This window comes from Platalea leucorodia (assembly GCF_965183815.1).
Source record: "Platalea leucorodia genome assembly, contig: HAP1_HAP1_SCAFFOLD_159, whole genome shotgun sequence".
NCBI classification, from domain to species: domain Eukaryota; kingdom Metazoa; phylum Chordata; class Aves; order Pelecaniformes; family Threskiornithidae; genus Platalea; species Platalea leucorodia.
Genome location: NW_028121388.1, coordinates 80,947 through 97,058, shown reverse-complemented (window position 1 = coordinate 97,058; position 16,112 = coordinate 80,947). Strand labels below are relative to the sequence as shown.

The 16,112-nt window shown below is 56.7% G+C and overlaps 1 pseudogene across 1 annotated transcript in view; it reads left to right on the top strand.

Moving 5' to 3' along the window:
* Nucleotides 1-13,474, top strand: part of LOC309603628 (olfactory receptor 14C36-like) — a 39,661-nt pseudogene extending 26,187 nt beyond the window's left edge. The window contains exon 3 of the transcript in view: nucleotides 12,507-13,474. The product of the transcript in view is annotated as an olfactory receptor 14C36-like (transcript). The remainder of the gene's footprint in view (nucleotides 1-12,506) is intronic.
* The last annotated feature ends 2,638 nt before the right edge of the window (nucleotides 13,475-16,112 follow it).

Sequence of the window (16,112 nt, the reverse complement as noted above, 5' to 3'; positions counted from 1 at the left end):
ACAGGCCTGTAGTTCCCCGGATCCTCCTTCCGACCCTTCTTGTAGATGGGCGTCGCATTTGCTAACCTCCAGTCAACTGGGACCTCCCCGGTTAGCCAGGATGCTGATAGATGGTGGAGAGTGGCTTGGTGAGCACCTCTGCCAGCTCCCTCAGTACCCTTGGGTGGATCCCCTCTGGCCCCACAGACTTGTGCGTGTCTGAGTGGTGTGGCAGGTCACTGACCATTTCCCCTGGGATTATGGGGGCTTCATTCTGCTCCCCGTCCCTGTCTTCCAGCTCAGGAGGCTGGGTACCCTGCACAGCTCCCTGGCGCACCCCAGGGCTCCCAATACAGCCCCAATGCTCTCGGTGCAGGTCCCTGACTTCCCCCAGTTCTCCCAGTGCCTCCCCAGCGCTCCCAGTGTTGCTCCCTGGTTTCCCGCAGCGCTCCCACTGCCACTTCTGTGGTCCCAGAGCAGCTCCCTGCCTTCCCCCAGTGCCACCAGTGCTGCCCCAGTGCTCGCATTGTCTCTGCCTGACTCCCCCATTTCTCCAGGTGCCACCTCAGTGCTCCCAGTGTAGCTCCATGGCTCCCAGTGCATCTCCCTGGCACCCCAAGTGCTCCCAGTGACACTCCAGTGCTCCCAGTGCTGCTCCCTAATTCCCCCCAGTGGTTCCACTTCCACCCCAGAGCTCACAGTGAGGCTCCCTGGTTCACCCCAGGGCTCCCATTGTAAGCCCAGGGCTCCCAGTGCCTCTACCTAGCTCCCCGCAGTGTTCCCAGAGCTGCTCCAGTGCTCCCAGTGTGGCTCCCTGCCTCTCCCCAGTGCTTCCAGTGCCACTCCAATATTCTCAGCGTGGCTCCCTGGTGCTATCCATTTCTCACAGTCACCTCCCAGTGCACCCAGTACAGCTCCCTATCTCTCTCCATTTATTACAGTTGCACCCCAGTGCTCCCAGTACGGCTCACTGGCTCTCCCCAGTGTTAACAGTGCCACCCCAGCACTCCAAGTTCTGCTGCCTGCATCCCCCCAGTGCTCCCAGTGCAGTCCCAGTGCTCCCAGGGCAGATCCCTGGCTGCCCCTAGTATTCACGGTGGCACCCCAGTGCTCCCAGTGCCTCTCCCTAGCTCCCCCCAGTCCTCCCATTATTACTCCCTGCCTCCCTCTTGTCCTTCCAGTACAGCCGCAGTACTCCCAGTGCCAACGTAGTCTTCCCAGTGCCAACGTAGTCCTCCCAGTGTGGCTCCCTGGCTCTACCCAGTGCTCCCAGTACAGCTCCCTGGCTCCCCCCAGTGCTCCCAGTGCCGCCCCATACTCCCATTTCTGCTCCCTGGCTCTTCCCAGTGCTCCCAGTGTGGCACCAGAACTCCCAGTGCAGCTCATGGATCCCCTCCAGTCCTTCCAGCGCCGCCTGAGTGCTCCCAGTGCAGCTCCCTGGCCCCTGTCACTGCACCCAGTAATACTCCCTGGTCCCAACCAGTTATTCTAGCAAAGCCCCAGTGCTCCCAGTGCCACCCCTATGCTGCCAGTGCAGCTCTGTGACTCCCCCCAGTTCTCCCAGTGCAGCCCCAGTGCTCCCCGTGCAGCTCCCTGGCCCTCCCATGTGCACCCAGTATCAGTCCCTGGTCCCCTGCAGTCATCCCAGTAAAGCCCCAGTGCTCCCAGTGCCACCCCTATGCTGCCAGTGCAGCTCTGTGACTCCCCCCAGTTCTCCCAGTGCAGCCCCAGTGCTCCCCGTGCAGCTCCCTGGCCCTCCCATGTGCACCCAGTATCAGTCCCTGGTCCCCTGCAGTCATCCCAGTAAAGCCCCAGTGCTCCCAGTGCTGCCCCTGTGCTCCCAGTGCAGCTCCCTGGCTCCCTGTGTGATCCCAGTTCAGCCCCAGTGCTGCTAGTGTGGCTCCTTGGCTCCCCCCAGGGCTCCCAGTGTCGCCCCAGTGGTCCCAGTGCAGGTTCCTTGCTCCCCACAGTGTTCCCAGTGCTGCCCCCATGCTCCCAGTGCCACCCCAGTCCTCCCAGTGACACCCCAGTGCTCCCAGTACAGCTCCCTGTCTCATCCCAGTGCTCCTAGTTGTGGCCCAGTGCTCCCAGTATGGCTCCCTGGCTCTCCCCAGGGCTCCCAGTGCCGCCCCAGTGCACCCAGTATCACTCCCTGGTCCCTCCCAGTCATCCTGGTAAAGTCCCAGTGCTCCCAGTGCTGCCCCTTTTCTCACAGTGTAGTTCTGTGGCTCCCCCCAGTTTTCCCAGTGCTGCCCCATTGGTCCCAGTGCAGCTCCCCGGCTCCCCGCAGTGTTCCCAGCGATGCCCCAGAGCTCCCAGTACAGCCTCCTGGCTCCCTGCGGTGCACCCAGTGCTGCCCTAGTGCTCTCACTGTGGCTCATTGGCTCTCCCCGGTCCTCCCAGTTCAACCCAGTGCTCCCAGTGCCTTCCCTGGCTCCCCCAAGTGCACACAGTATCACTCCCTGCCTCACCCTACTCCTCCAAGTAAAGCCCCAGTGCTCCCAGTGCCAACCCAGTGCTCCCAGTGTGGCTCCCCGGCTCTCCCCAGTACTCCCACATCAGCTTCCTGGCTGCCCCCACTTCTCCCAGTGCTGCCTCAGTGCTCCCAGTGCCCGTCTCTGCCTCTTTCCAGTGCTCTCAGAGCGGCTCCCAGGCTCCCCCCACTCTTCCCAGTGCAGCCCCAGTGCTCCCACTGCATCTCCCTGGTTCCACCCAGTGCTTCCAGTGCCACCCCAGTTCTCCCAGTGCGTCTCCATGGCTCCTTCCAGTGCTCTCAGGGCAGCTCCCTGAATCCCCCCAGTGCTCCCAGTGACACCCCAGTGTTCTCAGTGCAGCTCTGAGGCTCCCCCAAGTGCTCTCAATATAACACCAGTGCTCCCAGTGCAGCTCCCTGGCCCCCTGTGTGCACCCAGTTCAGCCCCAGTGCTGCCACTGCGGCTTCCTGACTCCCCCCGCAGTGCACCCAGTGCCTCTCCGGTGCTCTCAGTATGGCTCCCTGCCTCTCCCCAGTTCTCCCAGTGACACCTAAGGCTCCTATTGCCTTCCCTGCCTCCCCCCAGTGCACCCAGTATCACTCTGTGGCTTACCCTAGTCCTCCCAGTAAAGCCCCAGTGCTCCCAGTGACACGCCAGTGCTCCCAGTGTGGCTCCCTGGCTCCACCCCGTGCTCCCAGTGCTGCCCCAGTGATCCAAGTGCAGGTTCCTTACTCCCCCCAGTGCTCCCACTGCCACCCTCCCTGCTCCCAGTGCCACCCCAGTGCTCCCAGTGTGGCTCCATGGCTCCCAGTGCATTACCCTGGTTCCCTCTAGTGCTTCCAGTGCTACCCCAGTGCTCCCAGTGCAGCTTCCTGCTCCCCTCCAGTGCACCCCATATCACTCCCTGGTACCCCCTAGTCAGCCCAGTAAAGGCACAGTGCTCCCAGAGCCGCTCCTGTGCTCCCAGTGCAGCTCTGTGGCTCCCCCCGGTTCTCCCAGTGCAGCCCCATAGTCCCAAATGTGGCTCCCTGGCTCCCCCCAGTGCTCCCAGTGTGGCCTCCTGCCTCTCCCCAGTGCTCCCGGTATCACCCCTGTGCTCCCAGTGCCACCCTAGTTTTCCCAGCATGACTCACTGCCTCCCCCCCATGCTCCCAGTGTTTCCCCAGTCTTCCCAGTGCGGCTTCCTGTCTCATCCCAGTGCTCCCAGTTACACTCCAGTGCTGATAGTCTGGCACCCTGACTCTCCCCAGTGTTCCCAGTGTCACCCCAGTACTCCCATTTCTGCTCCCTGGCTCTCCACAGTGCTCCCAGTGGTGCCCCAGTGCTCCCAGTGCAGCTCTGTGTCTCCCCCCAGTACTGCCAGTGCAGACTCAGTACTCCCAGTTTGGCTTCCTGGCTTCCCCCAATGCACCCAGTGCCACGCCAGTGCAGATGCCTGTTTCCCCCAGTGCTTCCAGTGCTGCCCCAGTGCTCTCAGTGCAGCTCCCTGGCCCCTGCCAGTGCTCCCAGTATCACTCCCTGGTCCCCCCAGCCATCCCAGCAAAGCCACAGTGCTCTTGGAGCTACCCCTCTGCTTCCAGTGCGGCTTTGTGGCTCCCCCCAGTTCTCCCAGTGTAGCCCCATAGTCCCAAATGTGGCTCCCGGGCTCCCCTCAGTGCTCCCAGTATCACTCCCTGGTACCCCCCAGTCATCCCAGTAAAGCCTCAGTGCTCCCAGTGCCGCCCCTGTGCTCCCAGTGACACTCCAGTGCTCCTAGTGCGGCTCTCTGGCTCCCTGCAGTGTTCCCAGTGCATCTAACTGGCTCCCCGCAGTGGTCCCAGTGACACCCCAGTGCTGCCAGTGCGGCTCCCTTACTCCCCCCAGTGCTCCCATTACGGCTCACTGGCTCTCCCCAGTGCTCCCAGTGGCGCCCCTGTGCTCCCAGTGCGGCTCTGGGGCTCCCCTCAGTTCTCCCAGTGCAGCTCCATTGGTCCCAGTGTGGCTCCCTGGCTCCCCCCAGTGCTCCCAGTGCCACCCCAGTGCTCCCAGTATGACTCCCTGGCTCCAGGAAACGGTGTCAAAGGCCTTACTCAAGTCCAGGCAGACAGCATCCCCAGCCTTCCCCTCCTCCACCCAGCGGGTCACCTTGCCATGGACGGAGATCAGGTCGGTCAAGCAGGACCTGCCTTTCATAAACCCACGCTGGCTGGGCCTGATCCCCTGGTTGGCCCGTACGCGCCGCGTGATGGCGCTCAGGATGAGCTGCTCTGCAGTGGTGCCTGCTTGCCCTCAACTCTCTCCATCCCAGGAGCCCGGCCCAGCGCAGGAGAAGATGGAGCCCTTGAGATGTCTCCAGGTCTCCCAGGGAACCTACTCTGACACAGACCGAAGCAACCACTGATGTCCCCTCTCTCAGCGCTGCAGAGACACTTCTTCCCAGCAGTGTCACTTCTCCTCTCAGAGACAGAGTTAGGTACGGGAATACTCGCTCCTTGTCCCACCATCAGACAGAGACACCAGAGAGGGGCAGGGAGGGGTTTCCTTTACCCATGCCGAGAGAATGGATTCAGATGAGTCAGCTGAGGCATCTCCTTCGGCGTTTGTAGTCCTGGAGCTGCAAGGGGACTCAGCTTGCTCCCGTGCTCCCCACAAACCCCCAGGACTGGTGATTCCTCTTGCCTCAGTTCAGGTGTACCCAAACCAGGAACCCGCATGGGAACCTCTTGTCTCCGCTCCCATGCTAATTAATGGAGACCGAGGGCAGGAAGCTACACGCAAAAGCTTCTTGGCCTTTGAGGTGCCAGAGGTGGTAAAACTACGTGTAGATAACTTCAGGTTCTAATGGAGCAATGCCGAGGGGCAGGACATCATCTGGGGGAAGCCTCTTGGGGGCTGGTGACAAATTCCTTTGGCCACCTGAATCGACAACACAAACTGTCCAAACAGTATGTTCAGGGCAACCTGCGGAGGTCGTCAGCTGGCCACGTGGAGTGCAGTGCAACAGGGAGAGCGAAGCCTCTCCCTTCTTGTCTTCTCCATCAGCCGCACTTACACCACCTCCATTGATTATAAAGTTGTCTCATGTACATCCCAACGTTGCCAAACTCATTCTGGGCAGCTGCTCAGCGTCAGGGCCAATTCCAGGCCCGAGGTGCTGCGTGAGATGCCAGGGATCTCCAGCACAATTGTATGTGGCTGGCAAGGACAGCACAGCACCTACAGGAAAGCCGTCCCTGTCCAGAGCAGGTGCGTGACAGAAAACCCTGGGCATTGTAGGCGGATTTGGTGCTTGAGTGCAAGAAGCTGATTGCCACTGCTGCAGCGAGGCCAGGCCTGTCCCATCTCTATCCAGGAGATGCAGGCAGTGCATGACTAGGAAGCACATCACAGCGCAGCCTCTGCTCTCGTGCCTCCGCTCTGAAACGCGGCAGATTTTCTCTCCCCATCCTTTACCCACTGCCTTGATAAGACGTTCAAGGAACAGGCCAGTGATTTTCCCAGTACGCCTGAATCACAGCATGTCCACACCAAAGGCCATTTTCAGCAGCACCTTGTCTTTCCTCAGCATCAGTCTCACCTCCCCCACAGGCCCTGTCATTTACACCTTTGGAGATTTTCAGGTCCCAGCTCCACAAAACAAAAGCCAACCTGACCCCAGGGCTGGTGATGGTTCCTCTCTGGGTGAGAGGCTGGAGCAGAGAGCCCCAGCAGTCCCTTCCCCATGAACACCTCCATGAGCCTGTGCCTTGCAGTGAGCCTGAGGAGAAGGCATTCAGCTGGAGGTGAGGGCCTCTGCAGAACCACCTCATAGGACAATTCAGGTTGGAAGGGAGCTCAGGAGGTCTCTGGTCCAACCTCTGTCTCAAAGCAGGTCCAGCTCTGATCTCAGACCAGGTTTCTCAGTAGAAGTCAGCATCCTCATGGAGCCCTCACAGGAGCCAGGAATCTAAGCTACCGCTACAGAAATGGAGAAAAGACATTTGACCAGCTCCCAGAACACAAGCATTGGTTAAGCCATGAGACATGGCTGGGAACATCCGCCTTCTTGTCCAGAGGAGTGTGTCTTCTGAATGCTTCCTGGCGTATCTCCACACCCATGGGGTGCTTTAGGCTGCAAACAGAACGGAAACCATGCCTCTGACCGGGGCAATCTCAACTTAATTGATGAAAGAGAGGGAGAGGGAGGCATCTCAGAGCTTTGAGGTTCCCTGCTGCAGAGTTAAGGCTTCAGAGGCAGGATCCAAAGTGAACTGTTTTGAACTAGCACAACCTTTAGATCATTTTGCATGGGATGCCTCTCCTCACCCCTTTCAATCATTGGCAGCCAAGAAACTCACCTTCTTATCTTCTGCCAGAGCCTGACCAAGAGATGGGAAGAAAGGAAAGGCCCGAAGCCTCTGTGACTCCGCATGGGTCTAGCACGTGGGTGGCCACAGTCTTATTTCATTGAAAACCCCTAAAGAATCAAGCTGGGAAGTCGGTCAGCTAGTCCAAATCAGTGAGGTCCTCAAATGAGATATGCTCCAGTCCCTTCATCCTCTTCGTGGCCCTTCCCTGGACTCTCTCCAGTGTGTCCATGTCTTTCTTGTACTGGAGAGACCAGAACTGGACACAGTACTCCAGGTGAGGCCTCACCAGTGCTGCGTAGAGAGGAAGGATCACCTCCCTTGACCTGCTGGCAACATACCACCATAGGCAGCCCCGGAAACCATTAGCCCTTTTTGCCACAAGGGCGTATTGCTGGCTCACGTTCATCCTGGTGTTCACCAGGACCCATAGGGTCTCTTGTGTAGAGCTGCTTTGCAGCTGTGCAACCTGCAAAATATATTGATGCCTGAGGTTGCTCCTCCTCAGGTGCAGGACTTTGCACTTCCCCTTGTTGACCTTCCTGAGGTCCACAGCATTATGACTCTGGTGTCTCAGCCACTCCTCCCAGCTTTGTGCCATCAGCAAACTTGTTGAGGGTACACTCTGCCCCATCATCCAGGTCATTAAAGAAATTGTTCAAGAGCATCAGAGCCAGAACTGACCCCGAGGGTACACCACTACTTGCTGTCCTCCAGCGAAACTTCATGCCACTAATCAACACCCTCTGAACCCGGCTGTTCAGCCAGTTTTCAATCCACCCAACGTCTGCTTCATCAGCTTCTATGACAGTGTTGAAAATCTTACTGAAGCCTCGGTAGACAGCATCCACCGCTCTCCCCTTGTATACCAGCCCAGTCATTTCATCATTGATGCTTATCAAGTTGATCAAGCCATGAGTAACCCTCAGTGAATTCATGCTGACTACTCCCAATGATTTTCTTGTCCTTCATCTGCCAAGAAATGGTTTCCAGGATTCCCTGCTCTATCATCTTCCAAGGGATGGAGGTGGGACAGGCTGGCCTATAGTGCCCTGGGTTGTCCTTCTTGCCCTTACTGAAGACAGGAGTGACATTTGCTTTCTACCAGTCTTTGGGCCCTTCTCCCAATCACCAGGATCCATCAAAGACCATTAAGAGTGGCCTCACAATGACATCTGCCAGCACTCGTAAGTACTTGTGGGTGAATCCCATAAGAGCTCACAGGCTTACGCATGTCTCATTTGCTTAAAGATTGCCTGACCTGATCCTCTTCCACCAAGGGTACGTCTGCCTTGCTCCTGCCTTTCCTCCTGGCCTCTGGGACCTGGGACTCATGAAGGCCGGTCTTGCTAGGAAAGACTGGGACGAAGAAAGCAGTCAGTACGTCAGCTTTTTCCATGGTACGTGTAACCAGATCCCACGTCTCATTCAGCAGTGGACCCACATTTTCCCTAGACTTCCTTTTGTCACCTAAGTACTTATGGAAGTTCTTCTTGTTGCCCTTGACATATTAACCAGCTTTATTGGACCCCTCTTCCCCTCAGGGCCTTATCCTATGGGCTTCTTCCAAGCAGATCCTTGAAGAGGCCAAAGTCTGCTCTCCTGAAAGCCAGGGTTGTGAGCTTGCTTTTCACCCACTGCCCTGCCCTCAGGATCCCCAACTCCACCATCTTTTGGTTACTGCAGCCAAGGTTGTCTTTGACCTTCACATTCCCCCGTGAGCCCCTCCTTTGACCTTCACATTCCCAGCAGAGCACCTCTCCTTGTTGCCTCCTCCATCACTTGGAGGAGGAAGTTATCTTCAGTGCACTCCACAAACATCCTGGGTTGCTTATGTCCTGCCGTATTGTCCCTCCAGCAGCTATTGGGATGATTGAAGTGCCCCATGAGGACCAGGGACTGCACACTTGAGGCTGCAAACTGGTGAGGTCAGACACCCGCTATAATGTCACCTTCACCTGTCCTCTCTTTAATCCTCACCCATAAGCTCTCATTTGGCTCCTTATGAATCCCCAGGCTGAGCTCCACACACTCCAGCTGCTCTCTCACATAAAGGGAAGCTCCCCATCCTCGTCTTCCCAGCCTTTCCTTTGTAAAGAGCCTGTGTGCTTACATTGCAACGCTCCAGTCATGGGAGCCATCCCACCACTCCTCCGTGATCCCACCAAGATTGTAGCCCTCAACTACACACAGGTCTCTATTCCATCAGGTTTACTCCTCATCTTGCGTGCATTGATGTCCATGCACTTGAGAGAACCTCCCAGTTCTGCAGCACCCTGTAGCCAGGATGGACCTTGTCTCTAGGCCATGGTATGGGTGTTCAGATGCTGGTACACAGGCACCAGAGCCCTTTGGAAGGCCCTGGGGTGTCTGCCCTGCATCCCACTTGAGGAGGGCATGGCTTTCCTGAAGGCCCTGTACTGCGTTTGCTGGATGTAGGCGAGTATGCTGGGCACCCCAGACACCTGTGATGACATTACACTTCTTTTTATGCCATTTAAACGAGGTGTCTTCAGTGCAAGGGTGTGGATGTGTCTTACCTTTGTAGTGCCTTCAACTCTAGTAAATTCAGCGGATGGAGCCTAGAGGGCCCTTCTGGGGCACTCCTGCACTTAGGCAGCTGAAGAGCTCTGCGTGCTCCGGGGAGGTACTGGACAAAGGCACATTCTTCAGGATGGTTAAGAATATCCTTCTTGCCCCTCTGGCCTCGCTGATGCTCAGGAAGGATGTGGGCATACTCAGAGATTTTCCATCGGAGCTTGCAGGCACTTGCACATGTCTTGGAGCACCCCTGCCACCTCCATCCTCACCAAGTGTCTTTGTGTGAGCAACTGACTGCCCACTGCAGGGGCTGAGAGTGGGGACTCACACCCAGGTAACCAGTTTATGCAGGGCTGCACTGAAGGGGTGATCCCAGCTCCCACGGCTCTGCAGGATGGATGGGGAACTGAATCCTGCTTTAGCCCAAGGACTTCCAGCTCAGGATGAGATGCCTGCATTGCCTCAGCTGAGTCACTGCCCTGCACAGGGGGAGCCAACCCCTCCCTGCCCCACCCTATGTGTCCTGCTTTTATTTGGGGACAGCAATGACATTTTCCAGAGGGGAACATTTACAGCTTTTGCAGGCAACCACGCTCTGGTAGGACAAACCACGCTGCTAGACTCAGTCTCTCTGCTGTTTAGAGGGGGACAACTGGTGATTACTTCAGTTGACTTCAAAGTACATTCCCCAGGGATAACCCAGCTGCCTTGCAGGAGCTGTCAGCCCTGGAGCACCAGGGAAATCCCGAGGGAGCTGGGGCGGGGGTGGGGCAGGGCAGGGCAGAGACAGTGACACCTTGGGCTGGGTCTCTGCTCTTGAGCTGAGCCGGGCTCCTAGGGCAGGGGAAGATGATGGCAACCCGGCAGCGCTGCACTGAGACAGCCCTGCCCAGGAGCAGCTCATCTGCAAAGCACAGCAGGGCTGGGGACGCTGCCTGCGGGGGATCAAGGGGAAAGGAGATAGCAAGATTTTAACAGCTCTCTGAAGTGGGAAGACAACTTAAAGCTCATTGCAGCAGAAATCCCCCAATAGCCCTTGACGTGGTAAGTCTCTGGCTGCAGGGCAAGGCAGATGAGACTCCTGGAGGGCTCTTCTAGAGCTGGCACATCCCATGGCTGATATGATGGGTCTCAGTGGCTCTGCTGGCTTCTCTAGCGCAGAGGAGGGGGACATTTTCCACAGCAGTGATTATCTGCCAATACCGTCAGAGGGACAGGGCATGACATCTCCCCTTCTCCCAGGGACAGCTGCCGCGGTGGGCAGCCAGGGTGTGCACCCCAGGGTGCCCAGGGCTGTCCTTCAGAGCAGGGTCCCTGCACCCCTGGGAGCTGTGTGCTGGGGCAGGGACTCTGCCCCCTGCCCGGGCCAGCACTCAGCCTGCCCGGGGAGCTCCCCACGGCACTGCGGGGAGAAGGAGTGACCCTCGGCAGGGAAGGGTCCTTCTGCCTGTTGGGGGGGTGCTGTGTGGCTCAGGGCTGCTCATAGCTCCTGCTCGCAGCCTACAAATCTCTGGAGGGGACTTGACATGAGTGTGATCAGGGCAGCCTTGTCCTGTTCAAGCCTGTGCTTTCCTGAAGCTGTGCTTGGAGTTTTCGCTTGTTTGTCGGGGTGGGAACGGAACTAGGGTTGTCTGGTTTAGGAAAGGGCTGGGGCTCCTGATCCATCACCGTGAGGTTTATGAGGAACCTCAGCAAGTGCCTTCACCACTCATCAGTCTGCAGATAGCACCAGCATCACCTTTCCGGCTTCATCAGGGTTTGTGACATGCTGTCTGGCTCCTGCTAGCATGGAGATGCCCATGGGCAGTGCCCTGCCTTTGGGAGGTGTCTGCAAGGCAGAGCTGAGCACGCAAAGGGTGGGATGAGGTCTGTGAGTGACGACAGGGCACAGATGTGGGGACAAAGAAGCAGCTCCCAGCAGGGACGGGTTTAGGCAACAGAGACATAGGGAGGGAGGGACAGGGGGCTGCTGCAAGGAATGCTGAGGGCGGTGGGATTCGGGCACCTTCCTGCCATCCCCTACAGTGCAGAAGCCTTCCCCAGAGCAAACCCTCTTTCTCCTCTCCCACCCAGCAGAGCCTCTGTCCTCAAGGCTGTGGGCTTTCTGGCTGAGTTGCCTCCTCAGCAGCCCGGCCCCCGGGGAGGAGAAATTCCCGAGTGACCATCTGCCTGTCCCTGTCCTGCCTCCCTTGGCAGGAACACTGAGGCATTTCTCCATGTTTCCCCAGCTCTCTGCGCTGCCTTTTCCCACCGAGGCGGCAGGCTCTGAGCACTGCCATGTGAGGGGCTGGAAATGAGCTGACCCCCCTGCTTCAGGGCACCCCATCTTTAGGACATTCCCCTCTTTGCTTGGGGGGGGTTCTGCTGGGCTGCAGCCTGCCCTCCACAAGGGCACAGCTCTCCCATAGCATCTCTGTGTTATCTAGGAGCTCCATGAAGACGCCTCGGTGCTAAGGCCATGGAAATGCTGCTGAATGGTGTACGTCGACAACTGAAATGAGCCCTCTGTGTCCCTGGCACAGAACAGAGAGCTGAGATCCTCCTCAGGCGCTCTGCGACCGCGTGAGTGGTTTCTTGACCTGCACTTTCAAACTGGATTCCTCTGCTCCCAGCAGTGCCCAGGTTCTTCTCAGGGGAACATCGGGGTGTGATCATCCTCCAGCTCAAAGAGCTGCCAGCTCAGGGCAGGTGAGAGCAGGACGGGTGGACTGACCAGCTGTCCTCACTGCGCTAAGGGACAGCCCCTTTGCCTCCAAGGACCCACACTGTTTGACTTGGAGCGCAGCAGAAATGCCAAGGATTTCTGCCTTAAAAAACCGCTCATCAGGTGTGGTGGGACAACTAGGACAAAGTAAAACCTGCAAAATTCCCTCAGCTCTGCTCTGCAGTGGGGTGCAGTGGGAGCAACAATGCTGAAAAGCTCTTTGCTATCACAAGCGGATTTAAACTAAGATCAGCCATGTTCCTATTTACCAATTGCTGTAGGGCAGGTATTCCTCCAGAGCCCTCAGCAGAGTCCCTGCTCTCCTGGCAGCCTCAGCCAGCACCAGAGCTCAAGGGAAAGGGAGCTGCACAAAGGCTTTTCTGAAAGGACAGAGGCAGTGTGGGGATTTTCTGTGAGAAATGGAGTAGGTTTTGCTCAGAGGTGTCTGTCCTAACTCTTCACTGTCTTTCCCTCCTTCAACAGGCCCCCATGCCAAGAGGCACCAGATGTCAACAGCAGCTCCATCACCCAGTTCCTCCTCCTGGCATTCGCAGACACGCGGGAGCTGCAGCTCTTGCACTGCTGGCTCTTCCTGGGCATCTGCCTGGCTACCCTCCTGGGCAACGGCCTCATCATCACCGCCGTAGCCTGTGACCACCGCCTCCACACGCCCATGTACTTCTTCCTCCTCAGCCTCTCCCTCCTCGACCTGGGCTTCATCTCTACCACTCTCCCCAGATCCATGGCCAATTCCCTCTGGGACACCAGCAGGCTGTGCTGCCCAGGTTTTTTTCTTTTTATTCTTGATCTCAGCAGAATTGCATCTTCTTACTGTCATGGCCTATGACCGCTATGTTGCAATCTGCCAGCCCCTGCACTATGGGACCCTCTTGGGCAGCAGGACTTGTGTCAAAATGACAACAGCTGCCTGGAGCGGTAGTTTTCTCAATGCTGTGCTGGATACTGCCAATACATTTTCACTACCACTCTGCCAAGGCAATGGCCTGAACTAGTTCTTCTGTGAAGCTCCCCAGATCCTCAGGCTCTCCTGCTCACAATCTTACCTCAGGGAAGTTGGGCTTTTTGTGGCTAGTGTCTTTTTAGCATTCGGCTGCTTTGTGTTCATTCTTTTCTCTTATGTGCAGATCTTCAGGGCCGTGCTGAGGATGTCCTCTGAGCAGGGACGCCACAAAGCCTTTTCCATGTGCCTCCCTCACCTGGCTGTGGTCTCCCTGTTTATCAGCACCGCCATGTTTGCCTACCTGAAGCCCTCCTCCATCTCCTCCCCACCCCAGGACCTGGTGCTGGCAGTTCTGTACTCAGTGGTGCCTCCAACATTGAACCCCCTCATCTACAGCATGAGGAAGAAGGAACTCAAGGATGGTATTAGGAAAGGGATTTCATGGATGTTTCTGAATAGTGATAAGCTTCCCATCACTCTTCAAAAATGACTCCCATCCTATCCCATTCCAGGCTTTTTCTTTGGGTTTGGTTGGAGTTGTTTTTTTTAACTTGCTATACCATTATTAGCATTAGCATCACCATCATTGTTAACATTATTATTATTGCTGTCATCATCGTTGTTATTTGTGGTTATTACATTCCTACACAAAGGTTTAGATTCAGCTCACATCTGCTGAGGAATGAACCTGCTCTGTCTCACCTGAACCTCGTGTAAACGTCTGTCCAACATTGGATCAGAGTTGGCTCTCTCATAGCCTCTCTCTAATAAAATGGGATCTCCCCAGTGCACTCCTGAGGACTTGGCTCTTTCAGTGCTGGTGCCAAGAACAGGCATGAGCAACCGCTCCCCCAAAAGGCCTGGATCAAAGGGCTCCATGTCACATTGTGACCGTTTAGAGAACAAAAGCTGGATTTAAGACTAACCCGTCGGTGTTTAATGACAGTGGAGGTGGTGAATTCTCGCTGCGTTACATACCCAGGGCTGCCCCACGTGCGACATGAGGGTGGTGTCCTTAAGGAGGGGAGTCTGGAGCGGCCTGGAGAGCCTGGGAGATCTCCATGGACAGTGTGTGCCTGGGGTGGGCAGTGACTGGAGCCCCACAAATGGAGAGCTTGCCCAAGGCAGAGTCATCCAAAGGGAAAGTGCTAAATCCAGGTATCTGCAGGGAAATGAGGGCTTTTCTATCCCAGGGGAGGCTGTGGGGACCCAGCCGGCACAAGGAAAGGAGGCTGGAGAGTGGTTCATGTCACCCTCGGGCATAACCGAGTCACTGAGGTGACTTTGGAAATGCTCCATCCTCCCTTCAAGTACCTGCCTGTCCTGGTTTTGGCTGGGATAGAGTTAAGTTAGCTCCTAGTAGCTGGTATAGTGCTGGGTTTTGGATTTAGGATGAGAATAATGCTGATGACACATTGATGGTTTAGTTGTGGCTAAGCAGTGCTTACACTACTCAAGGACTTCTCAGCTTCTCATGCCTTGCCAGCGTGAAGCTGTGAGGAGGCACAGCCAGGACAGCTGACCCAGACTGGCCAAAGGGCTATTCCATGCTATATGTTGTCATGCTCAGTAATAAGAACAGGGGGGAGATGACCAGGAACTGACTGGGCATCAGTCAGCGGATGGTGAGTAATTACATTGTGCATCATTTATTTTGTTTATTCTTTTTATTATTATTATTATTATTGCTGTTATTATTATTTTCTCTCCTTTTCTGTCCTATTAAACTGTCTTTATCTCAACCTGCAAATTTTACATTTTCCCCTATCCCACTGGGGAGCAGGGGGCGTGAGTGAACGGCTGTGTGGTGTTCAGCTGCCTGCCGGGTTAAACCACAACACTGCCACATCCACACATCTCCAGGGAGGGGGATTTGCAGTGATCCCCATCCAGCTCAGGGCTCTGCAGGGAGCACGGGGAAGAGGACAGCAAAGTCTGGCCACAACGAAGGAGGGATGGGAAGACTTCAGATGGGAGCTGACCTGAGCTAGAAATTGCCTCACAGAGGAAAATGCTGGTGTTCAGCTAAGCAAGACAGTGCCCAGATTGTGGGTACCCTAAAGCATGTTCACGCTGTGAAATCCTATCTTTTCTGGTGCTCCACGAGGTTGGGAAATGGCTGAAGAAGGACCAGTGCTCCCCACTCCCCATCTCTGAGTGCCATCATCTCTCCTGAAGGGTGTCACTAAGGGGGAGGCTGGGACCCTGTGTCAGGGCTTGCACTGAAAGAAGTGTGACCCAGGAGCCATGTGAGTAAGTTGCTGTCCCTCAGTCCTCATGCCAGCATGTGGCCACAGTATCCCCCACCCCCTGTGCTGGACCTTTCCCCAAAAGTCACCCCCAGGCCCAGCCCTTTGTACCTTTCATTTCATGCCCTGGCCGTTCCCCAGGGTCCAGGTGAGGGCTGATCTTTGAAACGTGACCAACTCTGCCTGTACTGGGGGAGCATCCAGCCCTTCCTGGGCTCACACACCGCTGTACCCCAGCAGACCCCAGAGATGGGCTGTCTGCAAAGCCCCACACGGGACACAGCCAAGTCTGGGCAGGGGCCGGTCACTGGCATGGGCTGCCAAAGCAGAAGGGCTGCAGGGGGATAGGGCACGGAGGTCTGGTGTGCAGACCATACTAGGGGGATGGTTCCCTGCCCCTGAATGCACTCTTCCCCATGTGGTGCCTGCACAGTTCTGCTCTGGGTCCTCATGTGGGGCTGTGGGGCTGGGCTGGTGCAGTGATGAGAACGTGCACAGGAGCCACGATGCTCCAGGATGTTCCCACACTGCTGGGAGGTCAAACATTATCCTCAACCAGCAGCCACAAAGCGCTGTTGCCCCAGTCACCGTCATGAAACTGGGAACCCAAGAGGCACTATGGGTGGGGGGTGGGGGGTGAGCACCACAAACTCAAGCTCTGCCAGCAGCTGTGCTGCAGACAGAGCAGCTCCGTACAGTCAGGATAGTTCTCCCTGCTCTTCACAAGGTTGGGGGGTTTCTTGGGGGCTGCAGCCACTGGCACCACATGCAAGGAGCCCCAAGACACAGGAGTGAGCAAGGGTTCCCCGCACCGCAGCTCACCATGCTCACCTCCTGTGTCACCATCGCCTCTCAGGAGCTCTGCCAGGTGGGTTACTC